Below are 8,159 nucleotides of genomic sequence, written 5' to 3'. Positions count from 1 at the left end.
AAATAAGATATATTAGTTCCCATATATTAGAGATGCCACTACTAATATATTTTCCCCCCAACCTCCAATGTTCCATTTTTAACAAACGAGTCACTTTTTCTTTCAACGTACTTCTTAAGCAATTTATGCCTGTTCCCATGCAAGGGGTTTTCAGATGGAGAGATTAGTCATGAAGCTGGATGCTATTATTTCAAGCTGTGCCAAGATAGAAGCAGGAATATGAGATTCATGGCCATATAAATGGTTGCTGAGACTATGGAAGTGGGCAAAATCATCAAGGGAGAGAGATATAAAGAGGGAAAATCAACCATGAAGGAGTATTCTGATCGGAGAAGGAAAAAGAAGAGTGTGGCTTGTTGGAATATCAGTAAGGGGAAAGTTTTGGTAATGAAGAATTGGTCCACAGTACCAAATACTAAAGTTTTCAGTTAGGATCAGGGCAGGGTCATTCATACCAAGATTAGACCTTAATGATGGTGGATTGAGTAGACTGGAAAAGTGGGAGAGAAGAAATGAAGAGTATTGAGTTGAAGAATGAACATGAGTATGAGAGAATCGTTAAATCTAAAATTAAAAAAAAAAAGAAAAGGAAAGAAAAGAGAAGAAAAGAAAAGAAAAAGATTAGCTGTGTAAGAATGTGAAGCAAGGGGCACCTGGGTGGCTCAGGCAGCTAAGCATCTGACTCTTGGTTTTGATTCAGGTCGTGATCTCACGGTTTCAAGCCCCACATGGGGCTCTGTGCTGGCAGCATGAAACCTACTTAGGATTTTCTCTCCCTCCCTCTCTCTGCCCCTCCCCCACTCATGCTGTCTCTCTCTGTCTCTATCAAAATGAATAATGTCTATTTATTTTTGAGAGAGACAGAGAGACAGCATGGGTGGCAAGGGAGGGGCAGAAAGAGAGGGAGATACAGAATTCGGAGTAGGCTCCAGGCTCCAAGCTGTCAGCACAGAGCCTGACATGTGGTTTGAACTCACAGACCACAAGATCATGACCTGAGCCAAAGTCAGATGCCTAACCGACTGAGCCACACAGGCGCCTCTCAAAATAAATAAACTTAAATTAAAAAAAAAGAATGTGAAACTCAATAGTGGTAACTAAAAGATGGAGATGGAAAGATGTCATTTTGTTTTGCTTAGAAGACTGTACTAAGATGAAGTACTTGTGAATAGATTTCACGATCAAGAGACATACAATAGGGAGGGAGAGGTTAGAAATACATAAAAAACAGGGATGGTACTTAGGTCAGAAAATAACACTGCAGGAGGAAGTGGTAGCAATAATAGGGGGCAAAAAAAGGGAGAGTGGGTGCAGATATAGAAACATGAACATGTATGGGTCAGAATAGGGAGTTGAGACATTTCACTCTTAGTTAATCAAATCACCCTTTGTATAGTGAAATAAGAGACTTTCTCAAGTTATAAGTTGTCTTTATACTAAGACTATGGATTTTAATGTTAATATATTTTTATAATTCAGGTTTAACAAACCACGTTTGTTTCTTCTTCGTCTTCAGTATCTACTGATACTGATAAATGTATATTTAGTAGTATGCTTTATCTTATGGATGTTAATGAAGAAGTTGATCTCCATTATAGAGGTTTGTGCCATGTAACTTTTAACTAGAGAAAGGATGTGATAGATAAATCAAGTTGACTGTTAATGCTTTATTTTACAGGTAATATTATCCTATTCAGATATATGTTGTTAAAACCTCTTATAAAAAACGTTTTAAGTTTACTCATCCATATTCACTGCTTACAACTGTGATGTGAAGAGTGTGTTTGGGGTTGTGCAATGTAGCAGTCTTTTCTATGACCCCAGGGTACCAAGGTCCTTCCCCTGTTCCGCTTTGTCACAAGATTTCTCTCTCTGATGACCACAAGGCAATTTGAGACGTCAGATCCATGTATAAAGAAGAGCTCTAAGTTGGTATATTAAGGAAAAGGGATGATAGTTATCCAGCTGCAGGCTAGTGAGTGTGTTTCCTTCATTTCCTACATGCAAATGTTAATGAAAGGATTAAGATTTTTCTAAAACTCAAGACACAGATTCTATGTTTTTATACTTTTATATACATGAATGCATTAAAAAGTATTTTTTTAACTACAGAATTACATCATCTGCAAACTTATATATACATTCTGAGGGAAATTCTTGAAATACCATGTTTCTCAAATTTTAGCTGATAAACAATATTAAGGATCGGGAATATTTTCATCAATTTTTATGCAGTGAAATTCTTCAAAACCACCAGTCTTAATGGAATCATAGAGTAAATTCCTATGGGATTTCTAGATTTATACTTCTCTTTAAGTCATGTATTATTTTTTAGAAATGTACTGCACTCAGCATACTTGAAAATGCATGAGAAGGATGACAAAAGAAGCATAATATATATTTCCATAGTTCATGGATGATATCATTGCAATTTATCTGGAGGAAAGGATCTCTTCCCCTTCTTTCCTCTATAAGGGACTTATACGTTTGTTTGGTTTTTTTTTTGACATTGTGCAGGTATCCAGCCACCCAGGAAATTAGTCTCAGTAGGTAGAGAACAATAGTAATAACTTGTGATTTTTCAGATGAGGATACAGTGCTTAGACACATGATTGGGAGAAAGAAAATGGAAATTCTCTGCAAGATAACTAGACTGTGGGAAGGGGCTTAGCAAAGGGAAAGGAGAGGCTCTAGCAACCTGACAGGGACCCAAGTCTGAAGAGAAAAAATAGGCAGTGAGAAGTCACCTTCCCTGGGAAATGCTGATGCATTTTTAGGAAGAGTGATGTCTGCCATTGGATTTATAGCTATTTCCAGCTCTCTGTAGTAATTGCATTCTGCTACTCCCTAACCTTTAGAAAGGTCTTCTATGTAAGACTGCCTGGTGTTAAGGTAAATTACAGGAAATGAAAGAACAGTGATGAAATCCAGCAAAAGACAACACTTACATCAGCAGGTTAAAGTGGGAAAGCAAACAATTCTATTGGCTGACTCAGCAATCAATATGGTAGAATCCATTTGTCCCTCACTTAATAGAGGATGTGACCATTGGGGTAGAGGGCAGATATTGAGATGCTACATAAAATCTGTAGAAAACACTAATGCTGCCTGATTTGCCTCTTTGCCAGAGGAATTTGATATGTGATTGAAAGAGCAAAACAGAGACTTATGGCTTCATTCTTTTGCATATTCCTGATGTCTTCCAATTTTGAAAAGTACCAAAAACCCATGAAAAATGCCTAAATTAATCACTCCTTTGCAAATCACAGTAAAAAATGAATATACTTACAAAGTACCAAAGGGATAAAAAAGCAGTAAGTGAGAAGATTTAAGTGGTGTCAGCTTTCAAGAAGAGAAATGCTTTGGAAGCGTTTACAGAAAGTGAATGGCTGAGAAGAATTTGCTTTCTGATCAAGAACAATGTGTTCCAAGGCTGGGAAAGACATAGGAGAGGCTTGATTTGGAGCCTTTTACGGCTACTGTTAATGCTATTAATCGATGTTTCCTAACAACTTAACTGGTTTCTAAGAAAAATCCAATATGTAACAGTAAACAAAGAGAGAAACTTATTTTCTAGTATAAACATTTAAGTTATTTTGAAGCAGGAAAGACTTTGAGATGCATCACAACATTCCTAAAAGTTTTCAGTATTAAAAACAGTTCAGTCAAGATTCTGTTCATTCTTTCACTTGATTTTTACTTAATACATTCTATGTGGGTACTTTACTTTTTACTTAATACATTCACTGGGTACATGTGACAGATTTCACTCTTGCTGTTACGGGGTTTATTTATATTCTGAAAGAGCAGAAGAACAGTAAGAATGCCTAGTGCTCTATATTCTAGCTACTATGGCTGAATAAACAATTATGCCAAAACTGAGTGGCTTAAAACAATAGCAAACTTTTATTTTGTGCCTCAACCTGACATCTGCTCAGGACCGAGGTGGTACAGAGCTTATGAGTTGAAATCATCTGAAGGCTAACGTGTCTAATGTTTGAAGCAGGTTGTCAAATGAGCCTTCTCTGGAACTGTTGGCTGGAAAAATTATGTGTGGCTTCTCAGTATGTCCTGGGCTTCCTCAGATCATGGGGTGTGGGTTCAACCCCAGAAGTGAGAGAGAGAAAAAGAGAGAGAAAAAACTTCTATATGGCCCTTTTGGACTTAGTCTTGGAGGTCACACAGCATTATCCCTTTCAGCACATTCTGTTCATTGGAAGAGTTAAAATGTCCAGCCATAGTCAGGAATAGGGAAAATAGACACTACCACTTGATGAGAAGTTACAAGGTTCTAAAGAGAATTTATGAATTAAAATATTATTGGAGTCATTTTTGGAAAATACCTTCTGCTACATTGTGTTATTTAACTTTTTAGTCTAATAAATAAAAACTTGAATGTTGTATTAATGAAAAAATGTTCATTTAAAATCTTTCACTGAACTTGTGTCTCTTTGGAGATATTGCTAGTATTAATATTGTTATTATCATTATTACTAACATTATTGACTTGTGAACTTCCAAATTCCATTGGCCTTTAACTTTTTCTTAGCAAAAGTTGATGTTGTAAAAAGTCTACTGAAAGGGACTACATTAAACTTTTTGGTTTGGGATAGTTTGTAATATTCATTTGAAATCTCATGGTTCCTGAGATCAAGCCCCACATCAGGCTTTGCACTAACAGCATGGAGCCTATTTGGGATTCTCTCTCTCTCCCTCTCTCTCCCTCCTGCCCCTCCCCTACTAGTACTCTCTGTGTCTCCCAGAATAAATAAATGAACATTTTTAAAAAAGAAAAGAAAGCTAAAAATAGACTGTCTCCACTATTCCCAGGGAATCCCCATGAGAATTACCATTTTACTTTATCTTAAGATAATATAACATAAATAATTTGTTTACTTTATGTAATGTAAATAAGGCGTTATCATAAGTAAACATTCTATGCCACGTAACATTGTTCAAAGATGTTAATGTGTTATGTTCTATGGTAGAAATGGTTTCTCCTTAAAAAAATATTGAAGATAGTGCCAGGTGAAGAACACAATGAAAAAAATAATTGTAGAAAAATATCAAAAAAAGGTATTATAAAAATGCAAGGAATAGGTCACCTTTGTCCAGATTAAAGGTAAGAGTATATTAAAGCGGAAAGGGTCATTGATGAAATGATTACACTAGTCAAAATGACATCATCATTTTTTTAAAGGTTAGTAAGCAAAGTACTATGTCTGCTCTTTGAAAATGTCAAAAAAATGCTACTTTTCCAAAGTGTGAAGTTATGTTAATTTAAACACTACAAGCACAAGTGATACAAAGGAAACTAGTTTAATACACACTATTAGTCAGAAATTATATATTCCTACAATGTTAGCGAAATGTCAGAGAAAGTTTGATGAAGACGAAAAATCAGTATTTTTTATTCTTAGATACATTAACCATAACCTAAGGACACTAAAGGAGAAAGAATAATAAAAGACTTAGAAATTCAAGTAAGGAGAAAAGAAAATCTTCCTTAAACTGAAATAATAGAACTAAATGAACACTTAATTCTACAGAACATAACCTGATATACTGGATTAAGAATAGTCAACTAGGGTACTACTAATTAGATATCACTTACCTATTTCCTGTCACTTCCATTTCTTCGTTGTAACAATAATGTTTGTCGTTATTGGCAGGGCTGTTGTGAATACATATTAGATTATTCCCAATACTTTTACATTAATATTGAGGCCGTTTCCAACCCTTGTAGATATCCTTATGCTTAACCTTTTATATAGGTGCTAATTTTTAGTAATATCAATTCTTAAAGGTAGAATTGGCACATCAATGGATATGTCTGTTTTTAATTTTAAAAGATATTCAACACATAGTTTATATTCTATGATATTATCAGATAGCTGTTCGTGTTCTAATAAAATCAGTCAAGATAACTCCGTATTTCCAAATTTTTATGTTGTACACCAAAAAAATGTGGATTTGTTTAATATCCCTGAATCCCTGATAACTGGACCTAGTATATTCATACTTCAGCTCAGTAAGGGGATGACACCAAGCAGAGGGGAATTAGGCAACCAAGAGATTAAAAGTGTTGATCAAACCCATATGCATTGAGTGCATGTTCTTTTTACATGACATATTCTTTAAAATTTGAAAAGGCCTTTGTGAAAATGATATAAATAATTTATTATACATTATAGTTCAATATATAGTACTTGATTCTCATTTCTTAGGCAATTTGAACAAATGCATGAACTACCATCAAGCAGAGATCTGAAGTGTTTTTAGCATCAAAAATGCATCATAGGTTCGGGCACCTGGGTAGCTTAGTCGGTTGAGTGTCAGACTTTGGCTCAAGTCATGACCTCCTGGTTCATGAGTTTGAGCCCCATGTGGGGCTTTCTGCTGTCAGCCTGTCAGCGCAGAACCCTCTTTGCGTCCTCTGTCCCCCCCTTCCCCTCTCCCACTTGCACTCTCCCAAAAATAAATAAATATTAAAAAAATACATCATAGACTTCTGGTTTCCAGTCTGGCAGGTAAATAGTTTAGAAATCATCACTTTTCCTCACAAGAAGAAAAAAGTTGAACAAACTGAAAAGCAATGATTCTTAGATCCACCAAAGAACTGTTTTCACAGGGAAAACTGCTGCTCTGAAAAAAGAGATAGGCCAATACAGAAAGTTTATTCACCAGAACTAAACTCAGTTAGATTTTGCTGAAGAACAAAAGAAGAAATATATCATTGAATGAATTGTTCTTTTTTCTACTTTTCTAAAGGAAAACCAAATAAGCAAACAAGTACACAACTACTACTCTCTAGAGACAGGGCCAGGTAGAAGGGAGTTTTGGAAAAGAAAAAAAGAAAGCATTGGGTACCCAGAACCTTCTTCACAATTTTCCATGTCACTGACTGTGGGAGGGTCCTGGAAACATGAAAGAAAGAATTTATTGTAGCTAAAATAGATGTTGTTAAAGAAAAATCCATGTCCAGGTGTCGGATTGTCCAATATTTGCCACATCAAATTTTTTCAATTTCTTACAACTGACAGGGTGCCTTTTGCTCCAAACTTACATTTTTGCCTGAAACATAAGATTAGTGATTTTAAAAGTAAACACTCTACTGCTCGCTTCAGCAGCACCTATACTAAAATCTGAACCATACGGAGAAGATTAGCATGGGCCCTGCAGAAGGATGGTGGACAAATTTGTAAAAGTAAACTTTATATTGTTCTTTCCTTTTAGTTTCCATTTGAAGTATCAGTTTCGATATTAGCTAATACATTTTGGCTCTCAGATGACTATCGTAGGTGGACATACATGGATGAGGTTTACTCGGTTTAAAAAAATAAAAATACAACCTCGGATGAGGTTGACACACAGGAAATTGCAAAGCATTCTCCATGAAATCAGTGTTTATAAAGTATTCAGGGACATTCTCTAAATGGTTTCTTACACCTGTGACTATAACATCTTCTGGTCAGTGAAAAGTAAACCATGAAAGAGGGAAAGATAAAACAAGGCAGTTTCCTTTGGTGGCAGCTGCTATTCTATGCCCAGGATGTGTCATCTTTACTGACACTTAAAAAGCATATATAAAAACACTTAATGTGTTTGGGTGACTGTTGATGACAGATTGTCACCAAGTCTATCTTCTGGGTAATTTCTCCTCCAAGTTCATCTTAAAAGACAGATGCTTCAGGTATTTTGGGACTTACAAATTTAATGGGTTACTATTTTTCTGTTGCAACTGGTGTTTCTAGAATGATAGTGTGAGTGTTCAGAATAGCTAATGTGATGGAAATCTCTGAAATTGTAATTATGCGCTTTGATTCTGTTTATAAGAAATGAATTTGGTGGCATCAGTTTCTTAAAATAGACAAAATGTCACAGGACTGTAGTGCACACTTGTCTAGAAATACAGATAGTAAGAGTCAGAGTTGTTCAGAGTCAGGAATACTGGATAACCTCATGATTTGGTACTGATGGGAAATTAACAATTTTTCCTCATGTTTACCTTACCCATATGTAATTAATTTTGAAGCCACAGGGAATAATGATACAGAAGATTTAGGAACACAGGTATTTCTTAAAATGAGCCCTTACAGTAATTGGCATCGTATTTTGCCACTTTGGATCCTGTTAGTTTGAACATATCTTATTTCTTA

General features: G+C 35.5%; 1 non-coding gene across 1 annotated transcript; it reads left to right on the top strand.

The window, feature by feature from the left end:
- Nucleotides 1-7,114: 7,114 nt before the first annotated feature.
- On the top strand, nt 7,115-7,221 carry LOC122496182. The gene has a single exon (XR_006300718.1). It is a non-coding gene; the product is annotated as a U6 spliceosomal RNA (small nuclear RNA).
- The last annotated feature ends 938 nt before the right edge of the window (nt 7,222-8,159 follow it).

The sequence above is a fragment of the Prionailurus bengalensis genome, chromosome F2, assembly GCF_016509475.1.
Source record: "Prionailurus bengalensis isolate Pbe53 chromosome F2, Fcat_Pben_1.1_paternal_pri, whole genome shotgun sequence".
NCBI classification, from domain to species: domain Eukaryota; kingdom Metazoa; phylum Chordata; class Mammalia; order Carnivora; family Felidae; genus Prionailurus; species Prionailurus bengalensis.
Note: the sequence above shows the minus strand (reverse complement) of the source record. Positions and strands in the feature narration are given on the sequence as shown.